This window comes from Dipodomys spectabilis, unplaced genomic scaffold, assembly GCF_019054845.1.
Source record: "Dipodomys spectabilis isolate Male_0828 unplaced genomic scaffold, ASM1905484v1 ptg000053l, whole genome shotgun sequence".
NCBI classification, from domain to species: Eukaryota; Metazoa; Chordata; class Mammalia; order Rodentia; family Heteromyidae; genus Dipodomys; species Dipodomys spectabilis.
In genome coordinates, this window is record NW_024870730.1 from 6918383 (window position 1) to 6940337 (window position 21955).

General features: G+C 34.8%; 1 protein-coding gene across 1 annotated transcript in view; it reads right to left on the reverse strand.

The window, feature by feature from the left end:
• The window catches only part of Fut9 (fucosyltransferase 9), a 73971-nt gene extending 54393 nt beyond the window's left edge, over positions 1-19578 (reverse strand). The window contains exon 1 of the mRNA XM_042679570.1: positions 19500-19578. The gene's annotated coding sequence lies outside the window, so the exon portion shown is untranslated. The remainder of the gene's footprint in view (positions 1-19499) is intronic.
• Positions 19579-21955: the final 2377 nt, after the last annotated feature.

A 21955-nucleotide genomic window follows, 5' to 3' on the forward strand; every position in this document is an offset into this window, starting at 1 on the left:
TGGTAGGAACACGATGATAATGTATTCCAAACCAAGGTAGGAGAAAAGACCGTGCTACTCTGATATTGGATTTTTTTTTTAAAGGTTAGAGTTGCTTTATCTTGTATGTAAGAAGGTAATTGTGTTTGCAGTGATTGTCGCTCTTTGGCCTGTGAATCCTTTACTCTCTATTTAATTTCTAGAAAGAGGCATTTGCTTGTAAGGTATTTTCTATTTCATTATGAAATAATAAGAAAGCTAAAGCAAGCTTGATTAAATTATGGCTATTCAGAGACAGAAAATGTTCAATGCCAAATTTAGTGTTTTACAATTGTACTTGTCAATTAACAGTAATAAAAATCATGGCTGGAGCAGACCTTTGAGTGTAGTTAGCTGGCTTCCAGATGCATGCTTTGAAATAAATGTAGAATTCATTAGCCCATTTGAAAACAAAACAAACTTTCATCAAGTCATAATGTTGTTTAATGGTAACATGGAAAAGATTGAGAAGGTACATAAAATGTAAGGTATAGATAACCCTTTGGCTTATTTCTGTGTAGACTGACAACTCAGAATTAATTTATCTTCACTCAATTGTAATTTTAATGGTGAAAAAGCAAAGAATATTTGTTATATGTATGATCCATGAGAAAAATTTTAACTCAGGCCAGATTAGCTAATTTTAGGAAATGCAGGTATGTAAACTGGACTATAATGATATGACATATCATGTTTTCATTTGCAGTTTGAAAAGTTGTTATACTAGGTCTAATTCAAAGCTGTACTTTAGATTTGATATGTGAAAAGTAGCTAGCATAAGTTATAAGTACTGCCTGGTGCTGGCTGTGTGCTAAATAATAAAGTAGAGTGCGACATATGAATAAAAGGGAATTGTTTCTGGAATAATGATTCTAAAGATAGTACTAAATCCTGTTTACAAGGGTACTGTGTTAGGCCTCGTAGGAAGTTGTGCAATGCTTCATTGTTCAGACTGTTAGAAGTTCACATATAATGAAAGAAAGCTGCTCATTTTTCTTTTGATGAAAACCAGCCCAGGCAGTACTTCTGATCTTATTTTGATTAAGGAGTCCCGATCTTTTCTAATACCACATTGTTTACTAAAAGCCGATACCAGCACTGCTGTCCCTTAGATTTAGTATATCAACACAAGTTTTCTCACTGTCGCCTCCAACCAACCAAGCACTTCATTTTTCAAGGCTGTGGCACTTTGGCGCAAACGCTTTCTTCAGATCTACAAGGTCAGCGCCTTCAATTCACTCAAACCTTCACCTCTTTCTAAAATTGAAATTCACCCACCTTCTCCTTGTTCTTCACATTTATCTTTGCTAGCATTCATTACTACTAAAAATGTGACATATTACACTTACATTAAACTTAAATACCTCTTTATTCTTAGTCTATTTTCTTTCTTTCTTTTTTTTTTTTTGGATGCGGTCGTGGGGCCTGAACTCTGGGCCTGGGCGCTGTCCCTCAGCTCTTCAGCTCAAGGCTAGCGCTCTACCACTTGAGCCACAGTGCCACTTCCGGCTTTTTTCTTTTTGCTTATGTGGTGCTGAGGAATCGAACCCAGGGCCTCATGCATGCAAAGCAAGCGCTCTACCACTGAGCCACCTTCCTAGCCCCTATTCTTAGTCTATTTTCTAATAGGATACAAGAGTCTTGAGATAGAAATTTTGTGTCCTCTATTCTCTACTACGTCCTACTTTGTCACATCTAGAACTGTTGCCTGTTTCAAAGTTGGTGCTCAATAATGTCTAATGAATATATAAGGCAAAAAGCTGCGTCTACTAAAATCCTGATATGATAACTGACATTAAATAGAACTCATAGGCAATGGTTACAATCCTTAAATTACAGGACTCTTAAGTGGAATTCTTTCTCTTTTCTGTAAATAGGCTTATATTCTTGATAAACTATCTTCTCCCTCTCATACTGATGATCCAGAGATATATAATCTGTTTATTTTCATTTTACAAAGAAGTTAGAAAAATATCTATTTTTTCTGTGTCTAATTATGAAAAATGTATCTTCCATTGTTACAAATAATTTCACTTTGAAAATACATCTTAAATATGAAATTATTTTCTGCTTTCTTTTCTAATTAGGCACCTCCTATTTGGAGTCTTAATAGCTGAAATAACAGAGATTTATCATGTTTTAAAATCAAATTAGCAAGCAGATTTCCTCCTTTATTACTCTTCCATAAAAATCTATTTAGCATAAAATAACAATGCTGCAGTGTTTCCAGGCGATATTTGATTATGTACAGCCTTAAATGGTTCCAATTCTAACCAATTGTTGCAGAGTACATCTAATTATGTCTTTGCTCCTAATTCAACAATCTGTTTTTCCAGTTGTTTCAATCTGGCCTGTCACTCTTTACTCCTATCAGCAGAAAAAGATGTAATAGCACCGCCTAGCATTGATCAAGCAATTTTACTAAATGAATAACTGGTGTGTTTTTTTAATAGGCAACACTGGAAGCTGTAAACAAATACCATCATTCGTTCAACTAATTGGAAAAAAATCGCTAGGGGAAAAAAGGATTAGAAACTAACTCCTTGCAAAACAAAAGTCACAGAGGATGTAAAAAATTACCTTCTCACTGCAGTATGTAGAAAGGAAGGCTTGATGCTACATTTAGAAGATATGAGGTGAGCAGAATAAAGGTTAAGAGCCAAAGATAAAGAGGGAAACTAAGACCCAGAAAGAGGTTGAAGATTAAAGAATTGAAAGACTTCCTTTTTGTTATTTTTTTCGAAGAACCAACATAGTCCCATGGTCTCCCTTATGTACAGTAACTAGTATATGTCTAGGACAAGCAGAAAAGGTCAAAATCTATGTACATATGACCATAAAAGCTGATGGTAAGTGAAATGAACCCCAAGATAGGGACACAAGAGATTTTTATCTTACTTGCTGTTTTTTTTTTTTTTTAATGTACTTACAATGTACTATGTGATTTTTTTTTCTTTTGTAAGTTCATCCCCCATGGTATAACCTCTGTTGTCACGGTATTTGATTCCAGTGTCCTGCATCTTGTATATATACTTTTCTAATTTGGGGAAGGGAAGGGAAATAACAAAATGCTGAAATAAGGATACAGGTTGACTCATTGTAACAATGAGATGTAAAAGACAGTATGTTCAAAACAAACTTTACAACTTTGGTGGAGGGGTGGGGAGGAAAGCAATGGTAGGGAAAAACAAAGGAGGGGGTAACAATGCTTGATAGGAAATGGACTCATTACCTTGCTCATGTAACTATAACCCCTCTGTACAGTATCTTTACAATTTATATATATATATATATATATATAAAAACATAAGGAAAGACCTCTTCCCTGGCTGAGTTGGGTCTGTTCCTGATTGAAATGTACAATCAGAATTACATATCTCCACGTGGCTACCAACAAAACAGATGGCTAGTGTGAAAGGCACAGAGTGAATCTGCTTAAATGATTAAAAAACTGCACTATTTTTTTCCTCTATCAGATGCCCCTTTCCAGCTTCTAACACTGTTTGCAAAAAGACATGGTTAAACTAACCTATCTAAAATTTCAATCTACACATGAACCATATACCTCCACATTTAAAAATAATATTTCTGATTTCAACATAGTGTATTATCATTGTTACAATGGGTCAACCTGTGTCCTTGTTTCAGCATTTTGTTATTTCCCTTCCCCTCCTCAAATTAGAAAAATATATATACAACATGCAGGGCACTGGAATCAAATACAGTGAAAACAGGGGTTATATCGTGGGAGGAATAACATACAAAAGAAACAAGAAAATCACATAGTACATTAAAAATAATAGAGACAAAGATAAAACCTCTTGTGTCCCTATCTTTGGGTGGGGGAGGAAGGAGTTGGGGAGGTGGGGAGGGAAAGGATAGTTGGTGGAAAAACAAAGGAAGAGGTAACAATGCTTGATAGGAAATGTACTCATTACCTTAGTCATGTAACTATAACCTCTCTGTACAGTATCTTTAAATAATATATATATTAAAAATAAAACATACTTAAAAATTCCTAAATCATAATAATATTTCTGAACAAGTACTGACAGAAACCAGTTAGTATGGCTCTATGCTTAGTACACAAGCACTTAAAGTCTGCTCAAGAGATGACGACTGAGCATTGGAGAAATTTGAAGGGAAGAAAGAAAAACAAAAGAAAGGGAAAGGAAGAAAAAGAAGCAGAGAGAGTAAAAGATGGATGGAGATGGAAAGAGGAAGAAAAAGAGTAAGAAAGCAAGAAGGTAGGAAAGATGAAAAGGAGGGAGGAAGGATGGAAAGGAGGGAGTGAAGAAGGAGGAAACCATATGACTTATCTGTTTTTATAAAATACTTTTCTGGTCTATTAATGTCTATCTTATTGAATGCTCATCATCATTACTGAAAGCCTTGCCACCTGGAGCTCTGAGCACCTGGAGATGGTTCTTAGTTTATCATCTCAGCCCACATTCCTCTTTCTGTCTGTAAAGTTTTGGTAAATTTCCTAGCTATTCTGTACTTGATATTGGCAACATCTCATTGTTATTATCTGCATGACTGAAATTCATTTGACAAAATTAGCTTGCATGGATAACTTCACCCTTTGACCCACAAAGCACTCACGGCAAATATGTACCTTTAAGTTCTTATTTTTCTAGTGGCAATGCGATGCCTGTCATATCATGTCTACTCTATTAATGATTACCAGAATAAATAACTGTGAAGGTATCTCTGAAGTTTTCTTCATATTAATGTGAGAAGTTGTAGCACAAGTGGCATTCACACATGCTACTTGTTTTCTTTGTCACAAATTCACTATACAATTTCATCCTCACAACAAACCTTAATAAAACACTTTATGTTGGTATCTGCACTTTTTAATGTAGGAAACCCATGTATTAAAAGCTAAAGTACTGTTTGCAAGGTTAAGCAAGTAAAAAAGATGAAGAAAATTAGTTCAGAGAAAGATGTAATGTATAAAACCACATTGTTTAGAATTAAAATGGGATTGGCTTCATTTCTAATGATGACATCAAGAAGTTATGCCATTGAAGGGAAGATATGCATAATCTGGTTAGTTTACAAATCAACAAAATCTCATAGTTTGGAGGATGAGATGTTCAATGTCAAGGGGCTGGCAAACTGGGAATCTTCTCTCTGAGTTCTCATGAAAGATAGCACAGCTGTGCACTGTAGCTTCTTTTTAAGGGCACAATACAATCTAATGCAATTTGTGAGTGTTCTGCCTTCCAAATCTCCTTACTTGCCAAAGGCACCACCTAATATGATCATATTGGTGACTAGGTTTACAACGTATGAATCTCCAGGGGCCAAAAACCTTCAGAACAGAACCGTAAACTTCACTAAGTTGCTATTTTTCTTTCTTTTAAAAGTGCAGATAAATTATCCACCTTCTCAAAAATTGTAGGTGCTTAAATAAATAATATGATATAATCTAAGTTACATAAAATATTTTAAAGTCAATCATAGAAATTTTGGTTTCTTTTTTGGTGTCAGCCTTAGAGCTTGAACACAGAACATGGCTGCTATCCCTGAGCTTTTGTGTTCAAAGCTAGCACTCTAGCTAGCTAGAGTATCTAGTTGAGACCTAGTTCCACTTGTAGCTTTTGGTCATTAATTGGAGATAAAAGTGTCATGGCCTGGGCTGGCTTTGAACTGGGATCCTCAGAACTCAGCTTCTTGACTAGCTAGGATTACAGGCTTGAGCCACCAGCACCCAGCCAAACTACAGTGTTGTTGATAAAAATTTGATAAGTGTATGAACCTTGATGGCCATTCTCTGGCTTATATAAAATCTCCCTGGAAACTTCAGCTCCTATAAGCTTTTACTGGAGTCAATCAACTGTTTCCTTAGTCTTTTATACTAAGAATACTGATAGCTTTCAGAAAAAAATTCATGTACTTGAATATCATGGGGTACAAATTCATAGAACCCAACCCACTTACGAACTCTAAAGCCATTCATTCATTTCCCCAAATGGTACTTTCATAATACTCAGAACTTTCCTAAATCCTCAATGATTTAAACTTGTTTTTATTCCCAGCAGAAGAATTTGCCTTGTATTTCAAAAAGAATTCAAAATCTAGCAGATGGGAAATTCCTCAGTATTCCATATTTAAACATTCTAAGTTATCTACATGTATTTTTATCATTACCACTTTTACTTTAGTAATTGTGAAAGATCAGCTCTCTAGATTTGATGTGGCTTTGTCAGACATGGGAGTGAATTGCACACCTTTGGAGACTGAGGCAGGAGAATTGAGATTTCCAGCCTCGCCTTGGAAGTGAGATTGTGTTTTAAAATAAAATTGAGTACATTTCTTATCAAGTATTGTTGCCTCCTCCTTTGTTTCCCCTTCCCATCCCTTCCCATCTCCCCCCTCACCCAGCGCCAAAGTTGTAAAGTTCATTTTTGACATAACATCTTGTATATCTCATTGTTGCAATGGGTCCACCTTTATCCCTATTTAAACAATTTGTTTTTCCCTTCCCTTCCTTTACCAACATTAAATACAGTGAAAACAGGGGTTATACCGTGGGGGAGGGACATACAAAGGAACAAAGAAATATCTTATAAATATGTTAGAAACAATAGCAAGAAAGAAAAAAACATTTGAATCTTTATCTTGGGGTTCATTTCCCTACCATCAACTTATCTGATCATTTCTGCTTGTTTCAGACATAGACTAGTTATTACAAATAAAGGAAACCATGGGACCTATGTTTCTTTGGGCCTGGCTTACTTGACAGTATAATTTTTTCCAACTATGCTTGATAAGAAATGCACTCATTACCTTGCCCATGTAATTGTAACCCCTCTCTATGGTATTTTCACAATAAAAAAAGATTAAAAAATAAAAAAATAAAATTGAATCAATTCCAACCCAACCCAACCCAATCAAACCAAACCAAATCAGAGAATGGGATTTGGTCATTTCTTTATCTGAATTCAAGTGTTTTCGGTCTTTATCAGACCTTTTCAATCTTAACTATAATATAAAGGAAAAACAAAATCATATTCTTAAACATGAAAGGAAAAACATAACCATATTCTCTACATACGTCTCTAATTTTCTATTACAGACATAACAATAATGTCTCATAATAATGTCAACATAATAATGTTATTGTTGTTCCCATAAAAAAATTTTGAAATAACTACTTATGTTTGCTAATGCCACTTCTAAACCTACCACCTAACCTCATTAACATTTACACTGAAATGATGCTGGCTGTGATCATAACCAATTGGTCATTATTAAACCAAAGCACATTGGTTCATACATGAATTACTTAGGTTTCCTGTAGCTTTAGTAAATAGTCCTTCCTCTCTCCTCTTAGAATCTATGCTTCCACTCTCTGATGTGTTCTACCATTGGGTCTATTTAGTTAGGATATTTACATACCATTTTCCAATTTAGCCCGCACTCATGACTTTCCAGAGAAAGACCAAAGTGGTAAGGGTTGTATCATTCACATCACATTATGCCCAGGATATCTGCTCTCAATATGTCTCATCCCTCTCCCCCCCTCCTACTCTCCTTCCCACTTCTACTCTCCTTCCCCCTTCTTCCCCTCCTCCTCTCCTTCCCCCTCTTCTGCCTCCTCTTCCTTCTTCCTTTCTCTTTACATAAGGAGGATCTATACACTGAAAATTTTTCTTCTATGTTTTCTCCCTTGTCTAACTATCTAACCACTTATTAACTTAAGTATTCATTTTATACATTGGATAATTTTTGTCAAATGGTTCAATTATAATTTTCTAAAATTTGGTACTAGGAAATCTTTCATCTTGTCTTTTATATTTTTGATAGGCCCCGATTCTTTTATATTTTTGCACATTCCATTACTTTCTGGCAAATGAAATTTAGAAAGCTCACTTTCATATTCTTTGTTCCAGTTTTAGACTCAGTCATTCTTTCAAAAAGCCCTTTTCCTTTTTATTGATCAGTCATAGGGCATGAACTCAGGGCCTGGATGCTGCCCCTGAGACATTTTGCTCAAGGCTAGAACTCTACCACTTTGAGTCACAGGTCTACTTCACGTTTTCAGGTGGTTAAATGGAGATAAGTGTCTCACAGACTTTCCTGCTTAGGCTGGCTTTGAACTAGGATTAGAGGTGTGAGTCACCACTGCCCAAGCATTCCTTTTCCTTTTATTGGAGAATGATACCATAATCCCTTTAATATTTTGAATGGGAAGATAGCAAAAGGTTCTAAGATTCGATTTTTGTGAAGGAATGCATCTGGCATACATTCTTCAAAATTAATTAACCAGAGTAAGTACCTGTAACTAATGCCTGCAATCCTAGCTACTCAGAAGGCTGAGATCGAGGATCATGGTTCATAGCCAACTTGGGCAAATGTGCGACCATTAACCACCAAAAAGCCAGAAGTGGAGTTGAGTGCTAGCCTTGAGGAAAAAAAAAACACTCAGAAACAGCATCCAGGTCCTGTTTTCAAATCCCAGCACTGGTGCACAAATACACACACACACACACACACACACACACACACACACACACACACACACACACACACACACACACTCCAATAGTTTGAAAGCCACCATGGTTTACTTAAAGGTCAATATATCCTCCCAAGTAGAAGCATATGTGCATGGAAGGAAGGATTTTTGGTTTTGATAAAGAAAAAGAGAGAGGAGGGTGAGAGAGAGAGAGATGAAGAGGGGAAGAGAGACATAGAGAGAGAAGAAGAGAGGGAGGGAGGGAGGGAGAGAGAGAGAGAGAGAGAGAGAGAGAGAGAGAGAGAGAGAGAGAGAGGAATTATTCTTTACACTTTTTAAGAGAGATGTGTCTCATAGTTTCCCTGCCTCACACCAGCTCAACTATCCCTTGAATTAATAAGTTCTTCGTAAATATTTGCTGACCATTTTCAGGTGACCATGAATCTAATTTCATCTTTATACACATAGAACACAAGAAAAGGTAAATGTCAATGATTTGTTATGTGTGTCATAAAATTTCCATTTTCCCATGTCCTATTCTACTTTTTAGGATGTAATCTATGCTCTGTACAGAGCAAGACCAGTTTGTATGTCATATAGAAGTTGGTGTTCATAAACAACATTCAAAGTCACATTCAATTGGTTACTTGTGAAATTACTTGATAATGGCTTTTAGTCTGAGAATAAGATTATTTCTTTTCTCTAATTGTTTTAAATCCCAGAATACCCTTATTGTGTCCTACACAGAATATTGTCACACTTAAGTGATTCTCTGTATTTTTTAAAAATGAAATTTGTTCTCTCATGAACTTAAAAAGCATCAGTACAGCATACAAGCACTGTGAAGTTTTCCATAATATGAGGTAATTCTTAATCTTTTGCAAATCATTTACTGAATACTCAGTGTTCTAAAGGACTGCTAGTTATTGATACATTAAGAAGTGTATTGCAATGAAAATATAAAGCACAATAAGCAAAACAAAATTATTTAATAATCACAACACACAGGATGCAGTTTCCTCCCCAGGCTAGACTCCAACCATGATCCTCAAACCTTTGCTTCCTGAATAGCTAGGATGACAGGCTTGAGCCATCAATGCCCAGCTGTGCTCATTTTTAATACTTAGGTATTATTGTATTTATCTGAATTCATCTTCTGTTACTATATCATATATTGTTACTATATCATATATTGTTACTATATCATATATTGTTACTATATCATATATTGCATGGGCAAAGCTAAAAGGCTAAATGTTTCAATCTACTCAACTAGAAATTATAAAGTTAAGGTAAATTGCTTTTTAGCTGTTTGCTGATATTTCAGTGACAACATACTCATGTAGTATATGGATATGATTTCTACATATGTCCAACAGTATCTCATCAATGTATTTTTTAGATAAGAGGAAGACAAGAAAAATCACCAATTGATGAATAAAAGTTAATCTGTAAGTGATTATTTTGCATGATTTTCTTTTTTTTTTTTTTGTTTGGTCGGTCGTGGGGCTTGAACTCTGGGCCTGGGCGCTGTCCCTCAGCTCTTGAGCTCAAGGCGAGCGCTCTACCACTTGAGCTACAGCGCAACTTCCGGTTTTCTAGTGGTTTATTGGAGATAGGAGTCTCACAGTCTCTCCTGCCTGGGCTGGCTTTGAACTGCGATCCTCAGATCTCAGCCTCCTGAGTAGCTAGGATTACAGGCGTGAGCCACCAGCGCCCGGCATTTTGCATGATTTTCTCTTCACTGCTTTTAAAAATGATTTTCATTAGAATATAGCAGTTGAACACATGCACACAATGGATTTTGATCCAACTCATTCCCTCTAACTTCCTCCCTTACTTCCCTTCCCTTTATAATCTTAAGGGATCCTATTAAATACCTTCACTTCAAAAAAGTTGTGTTTATGCGGAGAGCAGTAGGCCTAAACCAAGCAAGCCATGAAACGCATCACTGAGTTAAAAGTCACTAGAGGGAGATGGGAAGGCATAGGAAGGGGAAACAAAGGAGGAGGCAACAATGCTTGATAAGAAATGTACTCATTATCTTGCCCATGTAATTGTAACTCCTCTGTACAGTATTTTCACAATAAAAAAATGTTAAAAAAAGAAGAAAAAAAAAGTCACTAGAAGTGGCATAGATGATGTTTTTAGTCTCAGAGAAAAATGTTTGTTCTTACATTTTCATTTCCAAAGGACTTTTTTCTGCCATTAATGCTTTCATTTTTTAATTGCGGTAAGAAGACACAATAAAACATACCTCTTAGAAATTCTGAGGGCAAAATACAGCATCATTAATTACGGTTCCAATTTTGTTGAGTACTACTGAAGACCTCATTTTTCCTGCAAATCAGAATCGTACTAAACATCAACTCTCCACTGCCATTTCTTTTCAACAGCTGGCATATTGCTGAAGAGAAGAGCAGTTTAATTTGCTGTGTAGATCCTTACATGGTATTCTTATTGTTCATTATCTTTCTTAAATCTTGATGGTCACGATTGCCTTTAAAGTTGAAAAATGATCAGAATTAATTAGACTGGCTCGCAACTAGTCTCTCTAGCTTCAAGCAGTCTGCATGGTGACATTAATGTACAACCTCTGGCATTCACTTATTAACACCCTTCCTAGGGGCATAGTAACCTTCACCCATTTATTTCTAATCCAAATTAAATATTGTCCAAGACACAACATTTTTTTAAAAAGAAAACAACAAGCAGCAGCTATAGAAATAACTCTACTAGCCCACCTTCTCAGTGAATAAAATGTCCTTCATGTATATATATATATATACCCACATACATACATCATAATATGCTTATGTTTGAATATACTATATATATTTGGATTTTTTTGTTACTGAAGAAAGAAGAAACGTATCAGCCAATACACACCAAAGATGTTTTCTCTATTCCAATCTGCCATTCACGTTATGTAACATTCAATAATGCCATTTGGTAAATTAAATTCACCAATAATTTTATATGTTCTCTTTTCAAACAGCATATTATTTCTGAACTTGTAGCGGGTTATCTCAATAATACAGTGTCTTCTACCTTTTTGATAATAGCATGAAATTTGAATGTGTCATGCAGCTAATTTGACAAGGTTACATAATAGCACTGCACTGAGGACCAGGAACAAATGAATTGCAGTTGGTTCTACACAACCGAAATGGATATTTTACCATAATTTAGTTTATATTTTCTGTAAACAAATTAATAAATATTAATGAAAGTTAAAATGTGTATACCAAAGGTGGGAGGTAGTAAAGTGCAGTGGTCCTACACATTGCTGTGGAGATGGATTGGTCTTGGTTATTTTCCAGCTATCCATGGGCTTTTGACATATCAGCCTCCTGAGTAGCTAAGATTATAGGCTTGAGATACCGGCACTGAGCTGCACATTTTATTTTTATATGAGGGACTATAGATTTTGAAAATATTTTTAATAAGTGTTAAGCTGTACTCATATAAGAAATCAGACAAAATGCAACAAGAGTGTATAAATGAGGACTGTGTAATCCTTCCCACAGAGCTGTCAAGCCAATAGTTGGCAGTTACTGACCATTTAATGTGAGACATTAAGTCCACTTACGAATTATGAACATTGATTCTAGTAACCACTCAAGGAGACTGGAGTAGCATTTATAAATTGAGTTTTATAGGTGGAGATGTACAATTTGCTGTGTTTGCTTGAACTAAGGTGTCTCAGTCCCTGAGCTTAATTCTTAAACTAAGGTCTGAGCCTGACACTTACAAAGTGAATTTAAGATAGGCTTTCTTAAATTAAAAAAATAACATTTCAAATGATTGCAATAATTCCAAATATCTTTTTCCTTTCCAGGTTTACTGTTTCCCAGTACTTATTCTTAGCTGAGTTCAGTTGCCTAAATAAATTCTATGAAGTACAAAAATTTATCTTCTGAGGAAAGTTAATTAGCAGTTCTTCTCTAGGGGCATTGCTTCTTGGAAATGACACTTAAAGTTTTGACTCGGCTATATCATTTAGTATCTGAGTGCGAGAGCAAGCATGCATGCATGTGTGTGCGCACACACACACATATACACACACACAGTGTCCTTAAACTTTCTAGATGTGAAAGAATACTAAAAAAGTGTTCTGAACCAAATAGTATGATTTTTTAACTGTATTTTTTGCATTTCTCTCTTGAATTTTAGTAATGCAGAAAAGATTTTTGCTTAAGGCAATTATTCTATATGAAATTTGTCAGGGTATGGCAATTGATAATACCTTTTAAATTTTAAACTATCTTTTAAGGTATCTCAACACACACACACACAAAATATTTTCTCATTAAAATGAATCTGTAAGTCACCAAAACACACAAAATAAAGTAAAATTGAATAAAGTAAATGGCAGCCTAACAGAGCTCCATCAGCCTAACACAGCTTCATCATTCCTCCTTCTTGAGGGTTTAATCCCAGACAGCTGGAAGCTTCATTGTGGAAAAAAAATCTGTGAAGAATTCTCCAATATTATACCTCCTGTCTAGGGTAGGAGGAGCTGACATTAGCTCATTTTCAGCTTATAATTGCTTGTTAGGAAAGAAATGGCAAAAATGTAAGTTCTTGAAACTTTAAAAATCACTTAATTGTCTAGCATTCTGTTGAATATTAATGTATTTTCTTACTTGAAACATTGTGTTTTGTGTGTGTGTGTGTGTGTGTGTGTGTGTGTGTGTGTGTGTGTGTGTCTAGAACTCAAGGCTTGGGCACCATCCCTTTGCGTTTGTTTTGTTCAAGGCTAGCTTTGTACCATTTGAATCACAGCTCCACTTCCAGCTTTTTGGTGGTGCATTGTAAATGAGTCTCAAGGACTTTCCTGCCTAGTCTGGTTTCAAGCCATGAGTCTCAGATCTCAGCTTTTTGAGTAATTAGGATTATAGATGTGAGCCATTAGACCCCAGCTAAATATAATATATAACTTTTATATATTCTTTTCTTTTCTCTTCCCCTTCTCTCCCTCCCTCCTCCTCTTTTTTTCCTCTTCCTCCCCCTGGGGCTCCTCTTACTCCCCTTCCTCCTCTTTTGTGCATATTAAGTAAGCTTACTGTCAGTTGACCACTTGGGTTCTTAGAAGACAGGTTCTACTAATAAGCTCAGGCTCACCTAGAATTCATAATGCTCCTAACTCTGTCACCCAAATTCTAAGATTATAGGAACCAACCATACATTTATGTTTCTGGGTACATTTCTATTTTTAATTTAATATTTGTTTTTCCAAGAGGAGGAAATGACATCTAAAATGTTAGGAATTCTAGAACATGCTTTAGTTGAGATAAAACTTTTTTTGAGTAATAGGGTAAAGAAGAAAGATGAATTTTGTAGGTTCCTGTGGTGTCAGCAAGTAACATCATGTAGGTTTTCTACTTGTTCCAAAAATCAAGTGATGTCAATATAAACTTGGGAAAACGGTCATCATGGGCAACATGGTGTTTTGTTAGAGAGGATTGAGAGAAATAGAAATGATAAATGGCTGTTTGCTGCTGTTGGATTTCAGAGAGATTCTGGGAAATTGAACTTCAGAGACTTGTTCATATAAGACATGAAGACTGCAGTAATACTCTTCATATGATCATGGTGGCAGTAAAAAATAAAACAATGATTCCCATTGTTTATTGACCTGTTCTAAGCAATTCAGTACATTTTCAATCACCTCGCTTCCTCATTCCCATATAACAGAGAAGTAGTTACTTGAGAACAATGAGAAATTTTCTGTGTAATAAGGTGGAGGAGAACGATGGCTTTGGTAGTTTCCATGATAGCTGCAAATTAATTGGAACCCTTTTCTCAGCCTTGATATCCTGGAAGGATTCCTGAGCATGACTCCCAGGAGAATCAGGGAATGAATGTGTAACAGCAGCAGTTCCTCAGGGAATTAAGGAACACACATATCTGCTCATCCAGAGCAGTGGAATGAAAATATGCTGTCTTCCTAGAACTTCCTCTTCAGAGGAAGGAATTTTGGAAGAAATGTTTGACTTCCCTCTTAGAGTTCAAAAGCTGAACAATGATTTGAAACAAAGGGAATTGGAGGAGGGAGTGTACCATCTCTGCACTTGTGTGCATAGCTTACTAGTCTGTGTTTGCGGATAATTGAAGTTTAAGTATGGAAACAAGGAAAACAACGTTGAACAATAAGAAAATCAAGACAGTTTTCCAGATGTTATTTGTACAAGGGTAAATAGCTGGAAGTTTTGTCATTCATGGTATGTACTACTTATTTTGACGTTTTATGTTTTATCTTTTTCTTTCTGGTACTGGGCATTTTTGCTCAAAGTAGCTACACAATCACTTGAGTCACATTTCACTTCCTTATTTTCTTTCTGGCTAATTGGAGAAGAGTTTCAAGGTTTCATCATCTGGGACTGGCTCTGAACCAAGACTCTCAGAACTCCATCTCCTGAGTAGCTAGTTAAGGAGTGAGCCACTAGCACCCGGATCCACTTTTCTTTATACAAGTGCTTTTTCTTTTTTTTCTTTCTTTTTTTTTTTTTTTTTTATAAAATTTACAGTGCAAAAAATAAGTTGTGGTGATATTTTAGAATTAAAGAGAAACCGCTCATAGAAGAAAAAATAATGGTAATAACTCATTTGCTTAGCCAGGGACTAGGGTTTGCAATATTGAGTGCCAACCTGTCTAATTATAAGTCCAATATATTGAGGTTGATGTTATTATTCACCAGTCTTTACATGCAAGGGTATTAGCCATGCTACACCAATTTCTTTAAAGGAGTTACTGGACAATTAAAGTTTGAAGAATTTCTGAAATAAGAGTCCAGAAATAGTCTTAGAGGAGCACTCAACAATAGAATAGTATTGGCACAATCAGATCAGCCAAATTGCAAGGATTCACACAATACGTAAGAGACAGATTTAGCATTCATCAGAAGGATGACTGCTTTTTCTAAGTTTGAAGGCATGTGCGTACAGTTCAATTACAATTGTTTAAAAAAGAATACTTTAGAATATTTCCCTTAGAGGACAATTATTTTGAATCCCTTAGAAAAGAACATGTGCATTCAGGCTGGGTACCCAGATTAGTAACAACTGATGTGTCTGAAATGTTTGCACAAGCTCCTTAACCACAGTGAACCTGAATACTACTTTGATGTCCAAGAACCAAGATATCCGCCATCCTGAGAGGCATTTTCTCAAGGCATCGGTGCCGATGTATTTTTTCAAGCAATTCATGGAGTCCTAGTTACTGTGTTACTGAAGCATTCAAAGTGAATTCTCCAAGAGCATGGTAAGTGGTATAATTAATGAGACATTAGCATTCACACCAGGTTTCATTCTTCTTCCATCTTTTCTTTCTTTATTAGGAAACAGCTCCTTTTTTTTTTATCTAATTGATGTAACTTGTGAATCTTTAATCTATTCATTATAGTCTTTTCTTCTCATCCATAGTCTACCCTCATAAAGTTCCATGTCTTCTAGTCAAGGACCACTTCCTACTGTATAAAGAATGCTCACACAAACACTGGGACCCTGAAGCCCTTAGATTTGCAGTCCTGCCCTGGCTACTCTCAAACACATTTGCCCTGACTGAAAAAAAATGGGTTCCAAGGTATTTTGTTTAGAAATTCAGTACCATGAATAAGTTGTGGTGATATTTTAGAATTAAACTGAAACTGCTCATAGAAGAAAAAAAATAATGGTAATAGCTCATTTGCTTAGCCAGGGACTAGGGTTTTCAATATTAAGTGCCAACCTGTCTAATTATAAGTCCAATATGTTGAGGTTGATGTTATTATTCACCAGTCTTTACATGCAAGGGTATTAGCCATGCTACATCATGCTACACCTTTTATTTGCTAGCAGAATACAAGGTCAGCTTAGTTCAAAATAGAAATGCCTTCATAATAACATAAAAGAATACATTTGAATGACCTCGTAAATGAAACAATAAAAATAAATAAAATGAAATAAGCCTTACTGTAGAAACAAGAGTTCTAATGGGGAAAAAATCAGTAACAACTCAAAAAATTGTATGTGGTAAGGAAGGAGAGTGGAGGGTATTGTTTTCAGAGCATAAACAGCTGAAATTAAATGAAATTTAAACACGGGACAGACCAAACTGATTTTGTGTGTGTGTGTGTGCCTCCTATAATTATTATAATTCGAAGATAGAGGCCATCTTGTTATAGAGACCATCACTGCTTATAATCTTTGCACATCCAAGATGACTTTCAAATAGCCTAATAAAAGTACATTCAAATTACCTAGGAAAATAAACTCCAATAAAAATTGGCACTATAAATTGGAAAGCAATAGGTAGAAAGCTTGATTTATTGATAAGTGAGAGTATACTATATATATTCTACATATATGGACTGTGCATTATGAGATCACTCTAACATAAAGGAATTGCAGGAGATAACAATAAATTGATGCAGAGATTAAAGGAAAAAAATATCACACATCCCACAGGTGGGTAGGCTTTGCTTCATAAATTGAATCCATTTATTTTCAAATAACGGGTGTCAGTTGAACAAAATTATACCAGGAATGATTGTTTTCTAAGGAAAGATATGGCCAATGGTTTGGTAAGATAAATGATCATCTCATAAGTAAAAAAGAAATGACTTCCCATTTTACGATTTTGAAGGGTTCTCATATATCCTATTAGATGTTCCTAAAGTAAAAACATTTTGGGATCTCAGATAATGCATATTCATTAGCAAGAATAATTTTTAATATAGTAGCCCAGTGGAAATTCAACAAAAAAATAGATATTTAAAGTGAGCCTTTTAAAAATAAATAACATTATAATCTCCCTGCTGTAGAATTATATGACTAATAAAGATTCTAAAACATGAATAATACTTAAAATACATTGTATTATTATGTCATATAAAGTGGGCAATTCTTATCCTGCTTTTATAGACAATTCTGGCCACATTATTGATTTTACTCTTAAAATATGGCTATTTTTAAATTGAAGTGAGGAACTAACAATGCTTCACCAGTTGCCTATATGTGTATATAACCTAAAGTTGGCATTGCCAAAGTATGTTGAAACAAATGAACTACACAAGGATTAAAACTAAACCACAATTTTGATTAAACAGTAAGAATTTTAACAAGTCACTAGAGTGAAGAGACAAAATGGGAAGAGAAAAATTTTGCTATCTGACACAGGATTAACAACCATAAAATAAAAGGAACTCTCAAAAGTAAACTTCTGAAAAACCATCATCCAATTAAATGGGAAAATGAATTGCACAGACAATTCTTGAATAAAGTACAAATGGCCAATAAATGAATGTGTTCAACAGCCTTGGCCACAAAAGAAAATTTATCCTCACTGCTATCAGAATGGCCATCATCAAGAGTACAAGCAAGAACGAATACTGTCAAGGATGCAGGGATAAAGAAGTTTCACACGCTTGGTGTGAAGGTTAATTAAGGAAACCAGTGTGGACATTGGTATGGAAATTCCTCAATAAAGTAAAAATAGATCTACATGTTATCTTGAGATTCTCCTCTTGGCTTGTTTGTTGATAATAACTTATATATCCTCAAGCAGAAGCTCCAGCAAGAAAATGTCTGAGAGAATCAAAATAAAGAATTCTAGGTGCAACTTGGTTCTTCGAAATGTTTAGGGATTCCCCCAACCATGTAATAAATAGTAAATATTTATAATTAAAAGATTCTGCTTTATAGTTACTTGTCTTTGAGGCAAAATGACTTGGCTGTCTCTTTCCTGTTCTTATGATTTGGTACTTAAGGCTTAGCATTTCTTTTTTTCTTATCTGTTTGCTCCTAAAAACTGTTATTTTTATTTTTAAATTGACACATAACATAGAATATGTCCTTGCTTAATGTTCAAGGCAGAGTATGTGTTTCTGTCTCCTCAAAAATTTATTATTTTGGGCTGGGAAGGTGGCTCAGTGGTAGAGCGCTTGCCTTGGATGCCTGAGGCCCTGGGTTTGATTCCTCAGCACCACATAAAGCAAAATGAAAAAAGCCGGAAGTGGCGCTATGGCTCAAGTGGTAGAGCGCTAGCCTTGAGCTGAAGAGCTGAGGGACAGCGCCCAGGCCCAGAGTTCAGGCCCCACAACCGGACCAAAAAAAAAAAAAATTTATTATTTCACTATGATTAAAGTACCAGTAATTCTTCATTCAAAACCAATGCATTGTGTCCAGTCTTAATCTCTTTCATTGTTTTTCAGTCATATGAACATGTCTCTGCCAAGCTCACATTTCAGATTTTTTGACCTACTGTTTGTATACATAATTACTGACCATAATTTATATGTGTTGATAGTATATAATTAAAATCAATTGCTAATATATAATAACTAGATGTAATAATTATAAAATCATATTCGATCAGTTATAAGTAACATATAAATAACTTGGTATACATATTACCTAAGCAAAGTTAAACTTACTTCAAAGCATAATTAATATATATATATATATATATATATAAAACAAATATTGGAAGAAGCTAACATAAGCTTAATAGTACAGAACCAATTATAGTTTGAAAAGATACTTTAGAAGAAAGACAGGAAGAAATGAAGGGAAAAGAGAAATAAGTGAAGTAAGGAAGGAATGAAAGAAGAAAGGCAAGAGGGAGGCAGGTAAGCAGGAAGGTGAATAAACAAGAAGTAAAGAAGTAAAAAAGAGGACATTTAGGAACTTTAAATACTAAATTTGTATGCCTTTGCATGCCTATATTCTTCTAGAAAACTAACAAATGATATGGAAATCTCAAGAAATTTAAGTGCAAGACTTGTGAGTAATAATTAAATTTTAGTATGTTATCATCTGATCATGATGGACAATTTTTGAAGCTTTAAGTACAGAATTAAACTAAATTTCTGGACCTTGACTTCAAGATTAGGCAATTTTATAAATTTTTCTATATCTCTGCTGACCTTCACCTTGTAATTTTCAGAAACATCCTGTTCTTTATAAGTTCTTAAATGATTGCCTTATTTCCCCACAAGCAAGTTGGCTTAAGAAAGCAAATACTCACAATACAGAGGACATATCATGGAAAGCACAGAGACGGTTGTTAAACTACTCCTCTGTGTTGCCAAATCTTTGAGGTTTTACATTCTAAACCTGTTAGGAGAGAAACAAAGAAATGCATTAGCTAAATGTGCTATGTATATTAGAATAGTAACTAATAATAACAACAACAGACCTAAAGTAAATACACATTTTGCAAACTTGAAAATTTTTGTAGGCATTATTTTCACCTGTTTTTCATTCATTTATGATTTTTTTCAATTTTTAGGAAAATGTTATTGAACCACATGAGTCAATAGTATGTACGTATATATATGTGTGTGTGTGTGTATATATATATATATATATATATATATATATATATACTAAAGGCAATATTAAAAAGGTAAAGTTATGCATGGTGATGTACATCAGTAATTCCAGCATTTAGTAGGCTAAGGCAAGAGGATTATGACTTTAAGGCCAGCTTAGGCTATGTAATTAGATCTTGTCTAAAAAAAAATAGTCAATGTTGTAATCAAAAATCTAAATTACTCATAACATTCAAATACATTTTGTGCTGTCTATTTTCATGGTTTTCACTTATAGAAACAAAATTAAGTAAAACAAAGTTACAGAATTGTCTGGACATTTAAAATTATGTGGACACTTAGGAAAATAAAGATTAAATAATTAAATTACTTGCCTAATTATCTATAATTTCATGTTGGTATGTGGCAGTCAATATGTATAATTAGTCCAAATGAAAGCATTTTCAGATTTCCTTCAATTATCTATTCTATAATAAATGATGCTTAGATTTAATATAAAATGAAAAATAAGTACATTGACATTCATCATCACAGATAGGACCAAATTTAAATTAGAAAATAAAATAAACTAAAATAGAGAGCAGATCTATTTCCCCTCTAAGACAATACCCCTTAAACCTGTGTTATATGCATCTATTTCCTGCCCAGAATGTGTTTTCTCTATAGAGCAGACTCCATTCAATCACATGTAGCTGGAAGTTTCCAAATGTATCTGTTATCTGCCCCACATTTAATACACACACATACACACACACACACACACACACACACACACACACACACACACACACACCTTTGTTCCAATTCTATGAACCCCAAACAGTTGAAATTTTTTCATCCTTAAATCAGTAAATTTTAATTTTTGGTGAGTTTACACTTAACCTTGGATTATGCTCAGTAGAGAATGAAATTAATTTTCCATCCAATTTAGTAACACCCTCCCATATATTACACACACATATATACATACACACACTTATTAGATTTAAACATCGTTGAAAAAATACTGTCTTGGGAAAATAGATGTGTTATGATGTAAAAATTGCATCTGATTGTTCTCTTTCAAATATACAAAATGATCTAAATATATAACTTTGTTTATGTTTTGTAACATTATCTAGTGTTTTGTAAGAGTGTGAAATTATCATGTAGTCAATACCAAAAGGTAGGTTTTGCTTTCCTCATATTTTGAGCTTTTGATAATTCAAAGAAGTAACTGATATTTGGAGACTGGAATGGAATGTATGTGGCTGGTGGTTATATCCAGATAACTTCAAAGTGTCTCCTCTTTCTGATTATAGCTTTCATTTGCACATGGCTTCTTGGGTTTTATTCATAAGACTGTTTCTGCCTACAGATCTACTTACAGGAGTGTTAAAGCTCCAGATTAGAAAATGAGTGAAATGTTTTGTAGGTAGTCAAATTTCTTTGTTGAAACTATGTCTATCTGTGCTAAGGTCTATAACATGAGCAAATCCTCAAATACGATTCTTTGTATACAAAGTATGTGATATATTGTTTATAATTCCTGACATAAGGATTAAAACATTTGCATATAGAGAAAGGAGTAGTAGCTTTAGAAATGCCTAATTAGGGAATGGGAGGTGTGGCTCTAGTTGTAGACCTTGGACAGTTAGCAAAGGAGCTGTACTGAGAGCTGAAGGTGCTGAATTCATGCCCTAGTAGTGGCACAAGAAATAGAGGATGGAAGGAAGGAAGGAAGGAAGGAAGGAAGGAAGGAAGGAAGGAAGGAAGGAAGGAAGGAAGGAAGGAAGGAAGGAAGGAAGGAAGGAAAGAAAACAGAGAAGAAGAAAAAGAGACAAGTAGAAAAAGTGAGAAAGATAAAGAGACAAAGAAGAAAAAAGAAGAAAGAAAGATGAAGGGAATAAAGGCAGATAGGAAGAAAAGAAGGAGAGGAGGAAGGAAAAGAATGTCTAATTAAGGGATGTTCAGTTCCTTATCTGTAATTCTGATGAGAGAATACTCCAGTGATTAATACCATGCCAACACTCAGTACACAGTATTAGGGAAGGATGATCTTTGGCTATGATGCAACATGGGTAATGATCCAGAGCAGAGTGACCACTATAAGGACTACAGATAAAAAAAAAAAAAACGAATATGATGCTGTAATTAACATTTAAAGGAT